General features: G+C 41.7%; 1 pseudogene; it reads right to left on the reverse strand.

The window, feature by feature from the left end:
• Positions 1-1,903: 1,903 nt before the first annotated feature.
• LOC133759327 (CLIP-associating protein 2-like) lies at positions 1,904-11,985 on the reverse strand (annotated as a pseudogene).
• Between the last annotated feature and the right edge of the window lie 313 nt (positions 11,986-12,298).

Genomic DNA, 12,298 nt, shown 5'->3' on the forward strand with positions numbered 1-12,298 from the left:
AACAAAGGGAGGGAAAAGCCTAGGATGTTATCCATTCAGTATGCTTGTCTTAATTTTTTTACATATATTTCTACATTTTTTCAAATAAACAAAGTACAGATAATTCTTTAAAAATATCAAGTTGCCCCATGGGAGACCAGGATAAGCACCTGGCTCCTGCCTTCAGATCGGTGCGGTGCACTGGCCAGAGCACTCCAGCCGCGGCAGCCATTGGAGGGTGAACCAAAGGCAAAGGAAGACCTTTCTCTATGTCTCTCTCTCTCTCTCACTATCCACTCTGCCTGTCAAAAAAAAATATATCAAGTTGCTTCCCTAATAGCTACTTGCCTTGCCAGTGAAATTCACTTTATTAGGATTTAAAAAAATAATAAAGGTCAAGATGAAAAAACATTATCATTCTGGTTCCAAATTATCCAATTTGTCCTTTCACCAAAACTGGTAATTTTTGAAGTTTTGCTGCACATGAAAAGAAGAGGTATAGCAGAACATGATTTAAAAATTTGTTAAAAAATTAACAGAAAATCATCCTTGAAGGAGCTTTCCAAAAGACACTATAGCCAACAGTCCAGTTAGAAATATCAGTTCTGAAGAGGTAGAAAATTTGAGCATATCATCTGAAGACAGTTTTGGCACCATCTTCTCTCTCATCAGGATCAACATTTTCAAGTAAGACAATTTCATGGTAGTAGGAAACCAGGTTCCATAACTGAACAAAAAGGTACTGGTCAACTCCCATGTCTCAATAATTAGCCTATTACATAAGAAACAGAACATGGTCAAGGACACACAGGCACTTGATTTATTTTTGTCTGTTTCCATTATCAAGTTTATTCATAAGTGAATTTTATATTAATAAATATAAAAAGGCATCATTCATAACAAAGATACAAGCCAAAACCCCTGCAATAAAACCTTCTATTTTCATAGGTATCAAGCAAACAACAGGGAAATGACTTGGTGCAGCTTTCTTAAGGGATTATAGAAAGGGCATTGTTTTAAACAAAAAAGGCTAGGTCAATAACCAACAAACAATATCAGTTTTACAGAACTAGATGATTCTGTAACATTTCTCTTTGGGTTCTTAGTTTTCAAACTATAGATCACCCTGAAGAAGTGGCAACTAATGACATGTATCACCATCACAAACAAAGGCCAGCTGAAGTTCAACTTAGTCCTGCATTGTTTCACATCATTTAAGTATTTCTAGCATAGGACATGATACAGAACAAAACTCAAAGTAGGAATAAAAATATTATTCTGCAGTGGAATAAAGGCAAAAAATGTTTAAGAGTGTTAACTTTTAAAGCTTTAAGCATTCCTGTTTAACCAGCATTTAAAAAAATTATATAATCATAAAACCGGCAAAAGTTAATGGGAAGACAAAGAAGTACAAATATGTGAAACGATGAATTAGGTTAAAAGTTACTTTGTACTGACTGATGTTTATACTGCTTCTTGGGGTTGGTGCTGTGGTGTAGTAGGTTAATCCTCCTATGGCCTGAGAAAGCAGAGGATGGCCCAAGTGCTTGGGCCCATACATCCACGTGGGAGACCTGGAAGAAGCTCCTGGCTCATGGCTTCAGATTGGTGCAGCTCTGGGGAGTGAACCAGCAGATGGAAGACCTCTCTCTCTGTCTCTGCCTCTCTCTATAACTCTGTCTTTCAAATAATAAAACAAATCTTAAAAAAATACTGCTTCTTCATGAATCTTCAATAACTATCATAAAAGTTACATGCAGATTGAGGGCAGTCCTGTTACAGAAAGTAGAAAATGAAACAAAACAAAAATCTAAAACTAGGAAACAATGGTTGAACTCCAGAAGATATTTTTGAGATTCCTTTTCACTAATGAGGGTAGTGTTTCCTTTTTTGGTAGAGACCTGGTTCACTTTGATAACCTTCATTAACTTTGTCCAGGAACATCAGTAGTGGGATCAATTCCTCCAGAACCTGTCTGTGCACTTTTGATGTAAAGATGACAAACATTTTATTGCTGGTGAGTTGACTGAGATGTGGTTTTAGTTCATTCCCAATCACTGCATGAATAGCCACCAGACAGAAGACACCAGCTTCCTGAACACTGCTCTCTGAGTTATCATAATCCTGTATTAGGCCTAGCATAATTTCTGGCAAAAGTAGGTTAAGGGTTTCCTTGGACTTTTTTTTTTTGACAGAATGGACAGTGAGAGAGAGAGACAGAAAGGTCTTCCTTTGCCATTGGTTCACCCTCCAATGGCCGCCGTGGCTGGCGCACTGTGGCTGGCGCACTGCGCTGATCCAAATCCAGGAGCCATCCTCCACTGCACTCCCTGGCCACAGCAGAAAGCAGGCCTGGAAGAGGCGCCCTGACCGAGACTAGAACCCGGTGTGCCGGCGCCACAAGGCAGAGGATTAGCCTATTGAGCCACGGTGCTGGCCTACCTTGGACTTTCTTGCTATCACTTTTGTTTGCATTTTGATTGCAGCCAGGTTAGTTGGGTAATCTGTAGTTTGGATGATAGCACCAAGCACTTTGATACATTGCTCTGGACTAATGGAAGTAGCTAATACTGCTGCAGCATCCTCAGTAGATCTCATCACCTCCTTATGAGGATCTTTATGTGCTTTCAATATTTTCATTCTGCATAGTTTTTATTTATTTATTTATTTATTTGACAGGTAGAGTTACAGACTGTGAGAAAGAGAGACACAGAGAAAGGTCTTCCTACTGTTGGTTCACTCCCCAAATGGCTATCATGGCCGGTGCTGTGCTGATCCGAAACCAGGAGCCAGGTACTTCTTTCTGGTCTCCCATGCAGGTGCAGGGGCTCAAACACTTTGACAATCCTCCACTGTCCCCCCAGGCCATAGCAGAGAGCTGGACTGGAAGAGGAGCAACCAGGACTAGAACCCGGTGCCCATATGAGACACTGGCGCTGCAGGTAGAGGATTAACCAAGTGAGCCATGGTGCCAGCCCCTCTGCATAGTTTTTAAGTCTTGCTGGTTGATGCCTTAGGATTTCTTTAAAAACCTTTAATTCCAAAGTCCTGATTGTTGGCTCTTTATCCCCAAGGATTTCAAGCAATAAAAGCAATATTGTTTGGAAATGTTCATCCCAAACACTGAAAGATTTTTCCTATGCCAGTTTCATGAGTTCATAGAGGGTGACTTTTCTTCCACATGTTCATTGTGATTAGGCAGCTCCTTCAATAATTCTGCAACTAGGTCATAATGGTCTAGAGAAAGATAATCAGGAAACTGGCTGGCATCATCATCACTGGAATTTATAAAATCTCCTGGATCCGTCTGGTTGGCTAGTTTCTATGTAATTAAGGATAGAAACCTTCACCTTCAAGCTTGGTGCTTGGGTCTGATCAACTGTAAATCTCACTAGAATATTAAACTGAAGATCAATTGGAAAAGATTCTCTTGTGATATCAGGGGTTTTCTGAACTTTTGCCTGAACAGATCCAAGCAAGTCAGCACCCATTTTATAAGTAGCTATGTCAGCAGCACAAATGACAAATCTTGAGGATAATCCTTGTGGACCTGTATCAAATCCACTAAACTCTCCAAAAACATGTTGAACACCCTGCCGTGAGGCTCAGCAAATATTCTTGTGAATACATCACGTAATCTTTTCAGTTCAACTTAAGGTTCTCTGATTTTTTTAGTAAGTTCTGCAGACCCAGGAGTCCTTCCTTCCTTTCTGACCAATTTGAAGTAGCACATCTATTAAGGACTTTTGCAACATCTTCCATCTGCCTCAGATTATGTAGGAATACTACCATTTCAAGAACTATATGAGCCTTCTAAACAAGCATCAGACACATTGCTGTCAGCATCATCATCTGAATACATTCCATATGATTCATATCTTTGAGCAGGTTTTTCAGGACATCTGCTACTGCCTCTTCCACATTGGAACCTGTGTTCAGGACATGCACAGCACTGACAGAAGATGGCAGTCAGCTTGATTGGCTGATCTCATACCCTAGATGCAGGGGCTGAAAACAACCAACAAGACTTGCATTCCAGCTGCTCTCCTGACTTGCTTCCTGGCTACACACCTGACTCACACTTGGTCGAAGAATATGACTACTCTGGGCAACTGAGAGCCTTGATGGACTAGCCTCTCTGCTATATCCTTGGCTGCTTGGTATCTTGCTTCTTTTCTGCACTGGGAACAAATTGACCAGGACTCTTTGAACACCAGAGCTCAGGATACCCTGACTGGCTACCAGGTTGTGACTGGGAGAACATTTTCATTCAGATTTATCCTCTAGAACCCATCTTGGCATTTTCCATGCCAGTATGTGGTGCTGAAAGCTCTGCTATCACCTGGCCTAGGGAAGCATAGGAGCCTGGATTTAGGGCACCTGCACCCACCTGCACCCAACTGCCTACTTTGCACAGACTGTCCAGAAGCGTGATGTGCCTTGGCACCAGCAGCAGCATTCACATCAATGTCACTTTGTGAACACTGCAGACTTCCTGGAAGGGAACTGGCTTTGCTGCTACCTGCTGATACTCTTCCAGCCACAGCTGACAGATTTACTGTAGACCATTTGGAAGAAAAAGGGCAATTGAGACTTTCTTGTGAGCTAGATGAGGACCTGTCTGATTGTAGAAGACATGCTGCACTGCTGGAACTCTTTAAGTAGGCTTGAAGACTTTTGATAAGATGGTTCAAGGGGATTATACAGTGTCTCAGCTTCACCAGGAAATAGATTCCAAGACCCATATATGTGTTTCTTGTTTCTACTCTTGCCTCAGCATCAGCATCAGCAATATGAATTGCCTTCTTAATAGTTTTGACCAGGACATGTCTTTATAAAGAATGAGTCTGCCACTCTTGCAACAGCAAATCTAAAATTTCAAATGAACGCCTCCTCACAGACTGATTTTGATGTGCAATTGCTTGTTATTAAAGGTATAAGTCTGGACACATGAGTATTCTGAATGATGAACATGATTGTTGCACATCCAGAAGTTGCCATGACTGTTCCAGCTATGGAATGCAAGCTTCCTGAACCACTTGAGATGTAAAATCCTTAGCTAAAAGTTTAAGTGACCCATCCAACAAGTGTAAATGTTGGAAAAAGCAATCATATTGTGCAGCTCCAGCAACCAGCAGTGACAGGCATGCTGATCCCAGTCATGTTTGTCATCTGACAAAATTTCCCTGATTTTATTTAAAGTTTCTTCAAGTTCTTGACTAGAATAGATCTGAGGAGAAGGGACATCTGTAAAAGCTTTTATAAAATCTTCTTCGTCAGCTGCTCCAGAACCTCCTTTAGAAGCACCTCCAACCTTAGGGTCACCTGCTGAACCAGGTTTCCTTGCACTGTTGACAGGATTTCTGGATGTTTTAGGTTCAGGAACCTTGAAGGCTGAAGCAGCTGATGATGGCCTATTTCCATTCAAGATTTTTTCTTTTTTTTTTATTTTTTATTTTTTTTTGATTAATAATATTTTTTTTAACTTTTATTTAATGAATATAAATTTCCAGTGTACAGCTTATGGATTACAATGGCTTCCCCCCCCCATAACTTCCCTCCCACCCGCAACCCTCCCCTCTCCCGCTCCCTCTCCCCTTCCATTTGCATCAAGATTCATTTTCAATTCTCTTTATATACAGAAGATCAATTTAGTATAAAGATTTCAACAGTTTGCACCCACATAGAAACACAAAGTGAAACATACTGTTTGAGTACTAGTTATAGCATTAAATCAAAATGTACAGCACATTAAGGACAGAGATCCCACATGAGGAGCAAGTGCACAGTGGCTCCTGTTGTTGACCCAACAAATTGACACTCTAGTTTATGGCGCCAGTAACCACCCTAGGCTGTCGTCATGAGTTGCCAAGGCTATGGAAGCCTTCCAAGTTTGCCGACTCTGATCATATTTAGACAAGGTCATAAAAGACAGAGTGAGGATAATAACCAATGATCCTAAGAGTGGCATTTACCAGGTTTGAACAATTATACAGCATTAAGTGGGGAAGAGGACCATCAGTACACACAGGTTGGGAGTAGAGCCATTGGTGGTAGAGTAGAGGTTATGATTACAAAGGAATGAGGCCCAAGTGCACTAGACAGGGCCTAGAACAAAGGACAGAGTCATTATTAGAGGAGCTAAGAAAGGTGCTGTCTAAGCTACAATTAAGTTTTCTGATTGAGAGGCAAATAGAACCTGACAGAAGGGGCTTGATAATAATCTGGTGGGCTTTAGGCCTTGTAAATTCAGAGGCCCAGACCTATCTATCTCTTCACATGGGGTATATCCTAAGGGAGGTGTGAACCTCCTAGGGGAAGGCACTCTGTTGACTTTCATTACTTGGCTGGCCTGGGAGGAGAGCTGGCCAGGTAAAGGCAGGTGGCATCTCTAACAAGAAATTTACAGTTCTGCATGCAATGTTGCTGACCCTACTTGACCATACCCTCAGCTGCAGTGGTCCCTTTGGAAGTTGGGCTGAGTGAAGGGCTTTTCAGCTTAGAGCCAATAAGATCTGTGGCTCTGACCTGGGCATCCTTCGACTCCAGGGCAGGTCCATTTCCAGTGATCCAACTCTTGGCAGAGCTGCCAGGGCTCTTCACAAGCTGACTTCTGCTGAAGCCCAGGCTTACCACATTGAAAGCCACTGCAGTGGACTGGCCTGTTGGGTCTCCTTGAGGGCAGATCACTGTACAGATCAGCCATTAATAGGCCTGCCACCCATTGCTTCTGATGCCTAGCTTTCCTTTCCTCCTGGTTTGTGTTAAAGCAGACCAGAGGATGCAAGTCAAGGGAGTGCCCGTTTCCCATCTCTAATCTTCGGTGGCCTGAACTACAAGTGTATAGTCACAGGCATGTTCTGTAGTAGTTTTTCTAAGGTAGACAATGTCCATGAGGAAAATTATATTCTCACTTAAAAACTTTCTTTCCCTTTGGTCTGAAAGGGAGGTTTTTTCTACTTACTGTATACTTCGCTGATGGCGAAGTGAATCTAGCTATGAGATTATTATTTGAGTTCTTATTTTGGCTATGCTATTACAGAAAAATGTTAGCCATCTCTTTTATAAGGTCTAAAGATTAAATTGTGCATCCTACAGATTCCTTCATAATAGAATTAGTTTCCTACCTTGAAGAGAATAGAGAAATGAAAGAACAAGTTGGGCTTAGAATAGAGAAATGAGGGAGCAAGTCCTAGATCGCTTGCTGACAATAGCAATATCACATGAATACTTAGCAAACCGTTTCAACCATTAGATAACAACTTAAGAAAACATTTACCAGAAGGTCCAATGCCTTCTATAAATTTTAAGAATCATGTATTTGAAAACACCTCTTAAATATCTAACATGGTGTAGTTTGTTTAGCCAGTAAACTTAAGCACAACCATCTAAAATGTTTTTAGTTTCTTTCTACCAACAAGTCTAAAACATATGATACACAGATTCAGGTCCCACAAATTAAAATGTATCTTTGATTGATTTTAGCAGCTTAAATTTATGGACAATCTTATCTATAAGCCATTTAAAATAAAACTCTTAATAAAATTTTCCCATGTGGATATACAATATGTACACACATATAATATAGCATAATAGACCAATATATCAATTTTAATAATAGCTATTAAAATCTTTAACTCTTTTTGTAGATTGCCAATTGATTTGAATTGCTTTTTGTTTTTAGTAACCTCAGTTAACCATACTTTCTCTCAGTTGGTACTATTAATACATTATTGGCTTCATCTGTTTATAGAGCCATCCCAAAGTACTGAATACAATAAAAGTGGCTGGAAAAAGTCCATAGGAACCTATAGGAGGACAGCTAAACACAGAACCAACAACGCTTTAGTTTTATGAGCAGCAGATCATATATAACTGTGGATGACAAAAGACTTTAAGTCGCCATGTTTAAAATTATAAACTCATCAACCAACAAGAGGCACTTGCTTACTTCACAGTATTTTTGAAAGCACCTGTAGGATTTTACAAGTATTTAACGCTTTAAGCCTCTGGGGCTTTCTCATTAAGATAACTATCATGTCTAGTAACACAAGATCATTAGACTTTTTAATTCTCAAACATTTGTATTAATAGCATTTTCCATTATAGAAACTTAAAGTCTGGTACCACATCACATCTTGACAGTACTTCTAATATACTCCAAATAGACTGATTAGTTGGTGTCTCTATAAGATGAGAGACATAGGTCCTTCGATTTTTTCAGTTGGGCCCAAACTGGAAAAACCAAAGTCCAGGATTTACTGGAAATTTTAGAGACCAGATTGTTTGAAACTTTGATTTTTTGAATGCCTGTCAAGAATGCCAAGAAGGCTCAAAATCCAAAATATCTGGTTGAAATAAGATTTCTTAAAATCATGACATAACACAGACCAAATTTGGTCATTGTTACAAGGTGATTATTCAAATTTTTGAAAAAAGCACATATTTAATTAACCCATAGCTCTTAATAAAAATTCAGCTGTTTTTGAACAATTAGAATTTAACAGACATCAAGAGAACATAATAGATTACTTTAATACATTGCTTTAACAGAGCATCAGAGTTTAATTCTATGTCAAAGAGAAATTGAGCTTCCTGTGATCTTTTGCTGTGAGGTTTCCTTCCTTTACCTTCTTTCATATTGGTGACCATGTTTCTGTGTTTCTGTGTGTAAGACATCTTTAAGCATCTTTTGCAGGGCAGGATGAGTGGCAACAAATTCTTTCAGTTTCTGTTTGCTATGAAAAGTTTTAATTTCACCTTCATTCACAAATGAGAGCTTTGCAGGATATAGTATTCTGGGCTGGCAGTTTTTCTCTCTTAGTACCTGGGCTATGTCTCGCCATTCCCTTCTAGCTTGTAGGGTTTCTGATGAGAAGTCTGCTGTGAGTCTAATTGGAGATCCTCTAAGAGTGATCTGACGTTTCTCTCTTGCACCTTTTAGGATCTTTTCTTTATGTTTCACTGTGGTGAGTTTGATTACAACATGTCGTGGTGATGATCTCTTTTGGTCATGTTTATTAGGGGTTCTATAAGCTTCCTGTACTAAGATGCCTCTGTCCTTCTCCAAACCTGGGAAATTTTCTGCTAGTATCTCACTGAAAATGCCTTCTAATCCTTTCTCCCTCTCCATGCCTTCAGGAACTCCTAGAACCCGAATGTTGGGTTTTTTAATAGTATCCTGTAGATTCCCAACAATATTTTTTAGATTTCTAATTTCTTCTTCTTTTCTTTGGTTTGCCTGTTTCCTTTCCTGTTCTCTGTCTTCTAAGTCTGATATTCTCTCTTCTGCTTCGCCCATTCTGTTTTTAAGGCTCTCTAATGTGTTTGTCATTTGATCTATTGAACTCTTCATTTCATTATGATTTCTAGTCACTATCAGAGTTTCTTGTTCCAGTAGTTGTTTCATTTCATTTTGATTTCTCCTTAATATTTCACTTTCACGAGAGAGATTTTCTATCTTGTCCATTAAGGATTTCTGTAGTTCAAGAATTTGTTTTTGAGAACTTCTTAATGTTCTTATCAATTTTTTGAGATCCGCTTCTTGCATTTCTTCAATCTCATCATCTTCATAATCTTGAATTGGGGTGTCTTTTTCATTTGGGGGCGTCATAGTTTCTTCCTTGTTCTTGTTAGCTTGGTTTTTGCGTTTGTTGTTTGGCATGTTGGAGATATTTGGTTTCTTCACTGTGGTGTTTTTTCTTGTTACACTTTGGCTCTATATTAAGTGGACTGTCTGCTTTCAGTGGAGCCTTAGAGGCTTGAGATGAGTGTGGACTGAGAGCTGTGTTTGGTTCCTCAGGGTTGAGGGTGTGTCAAGGATGACACTCCCAGGTTAGGTGTGGTAAATCTCTCTTTCTTTTTTTTTTGATTTAAAAGGGAAGTAATTCCGCACAGCTGAATGTAATTGGAGGTAGTTAGCAGGCAAATGATATACCCACAGGAGCCAGAGATCGGAAGCTCTTTCCCAAGGGCCACACAGGGAATCTCTTTTGCCCTCAGTGTGGGCTCCAATTCTCCTGCAGTCTCCCACTGGGTTGCCAAGTTAGATGCTAATCTCCTGTTATTTCACCCCTCCCCACAGAGTCAGGTTTTTCTGCTAGGCTCAGGGCTGGTGCAGACCTGAGGTCGCCCTGCTTATGACGTATGTCCAAAATGGCGCCTGCTCTGTCTTGCTCGCCTGTGAGAGGTGAGCGGAGAGAGAGAAACTTGTGTCCGTATCAGTCACTTTTTTTATTTTTTTTCTCTCTCTTCTAGTTAGCCTGGTGAACTTTTCCCCACGGAGTTTCAAGCCTCGTTCCCTCTAGCCTCCTCTTTCCGCTTGCCTGCTGGTATCTCGGGCTATGGAGGTTTGGCTCACCTCGCGTTCCAGCGCTGGTGCGTTGAGTCTGCCGCTGGTGTCCCGAACTTGGGCTCCCACGCTCTCCACGCAGGTCCACTGTGAATCACTAGTTCCGGAAGAGTTTCCTCTGCTGTTTCATCCGCTACTCTTCCTTGACCCTGCAGTATCTCCACTTATATTAAACTTTCTCTCCCCCCGGACTAAGTGTGCTTCCTGCCTATTCCGCCATCTTGCCGCCTCGCCCATTCAAGATTTTTTCATCACCAAAGCTTTTATCATTGCAGACATTCAAAATCATACCATCTGAATTTTGCACTTCATTAAATTTGGCAACAATCATTTTTAATGTAGCAGAAGGAATTCCTCTTTTTTTTTTGACAGGCAGAGTGGATAGTGAGAAAGAGAGAGACAGAGAGAAAGGTCTTCCTTTTTGCCGTTGGTTCACCCTCCAATGGCCGCTGCGGCCGGCGCATCCCGCTGATCCGAAGCCAGGAGCCAGGTACTTCTCCTGGTCTCCCATGCAGGTGCAGGGCCCAAAGACTTGGGCCATCCTCCACTGCCTTCCCGGGCCATAGCAGAGAGCTGGCCTGGAAGAGGGACAACCGGGATAGAATCTGGCACCCCAACCGGGACTAGAACCCGGTGTGCCGGCGCCGCAAGGTGGGGGATTAGCCTGTTAAGCCACGGCACCAGCCGAATTCCTCTTGTTAAAGATCTACTCACACTTTCTCTCCCACATGTCTATAAAATCTGCACTATAGCCAATATTGCAGCTTCTCTCACTTGACTATTAGAATCCCCAAATAGGACACACAAATGTGGTACCAACTTGCTGAGGACTAATGGCTAAGTCCCAAAGGTGTTTAATGTTTCAATAAGACACAGACTTTGGTTTTTTTGTTTTGTTTTGTTTTGTTTTGTTTTTGACAGGAGGAGTGGATAGTGAGAGAGAGAGAGACAAAGAGAAAGGTCTTCCTTTTTGCCGCTGGTTCACCCTCCAATGGCCGCTGCGGCCGGCGCATCCCGCTGATCCGAAGCCAGGAGCCAGGTGCTTTTTCCTGGTCTCCCATGCGGGTGCAGGGCCCAAGGACTTGGGCCATCCTCCACTGCCTTCCCAGGCCATAGCAGAGAGCTGGCCTGGAAGAGGGGCAACTGGGATAGAATCCGGCACCCCAACCGGGACTAGAACCCGGTGTGCTGGCGCCGCAAGGCGGAGGATTAGCCTGTTAAGCCACGGTGCCGGCCTACATACTTTCTTATAATTAAAAATTCTTGAAGCCAACAGTCCCTTATACATACATAGGTGGTGGTACTTCACTTAACTTCAATATCACTAAGATTCATCTCAAACCTTATTTTTGGCATTTTCCATTCCATTAAAGTTTCAATAATCATTGCTACCTAAGATTTAAATTATGTTGAAAATTTATGAAAAAGGCACTTAAAATTGCCAATCCCATTAATGATACCTGATAGTTGCTCGACCTCATCCAGCCAGTGAGCACATCAACGATTTTGGCTTGGTGGCTCTGGTCCTCTTCCAGGTCTGAGATGGCACTGGTGGTACTGAGATACAGAAGGAGCTCCTGGACGACCTGCAGCCTGCCGCCGATGACCTACTACAACACCTGGGCACTGAAGTACTCCATGCTGCAGGATTCCATGGCTGCAGCCAGTGAGGGGCCAACTTTCACCCAGCCTCCAGTGCAGGTTGGTGCCAGGAACCCACAGGAAGTGCCTTGCCCACCAGAGGTGCGGCTCCCAGGGCTAGGCTGGCAGTGAGAGCAGTGCCAGGTGTCCAGTGGCCCCCAAACTAGTCAAAATTGGCACCCCCTGGGCTCCAGCCTGCTTCCATGGCCATTTCTGTGCTAGGAAGTGAAATTTATTGTTTGAAGATTGAGATAGTGAGAACTGTAGGTGTTTGGTTTAAAAAGAGGAAAGGCACAAAATTGCTGCCTTTATTGTTTCTATTTTTTG

The sequence above is a fragment of the Lepus europaeus genome, chromosome 5, assembly GCF_033115175.1.
Source record: "Lepus europaeus isolate LE1 chromosome 5, mLepTim1.pri, whole genome shotgun sequence".
Classification (NCBI taxonomy): domain Eukaryota; kingdom Metazoa; phylum Chordata; class Mammalia; order Lagomorpha; family Leporidae; genus Lepus; species Lepus europaeus.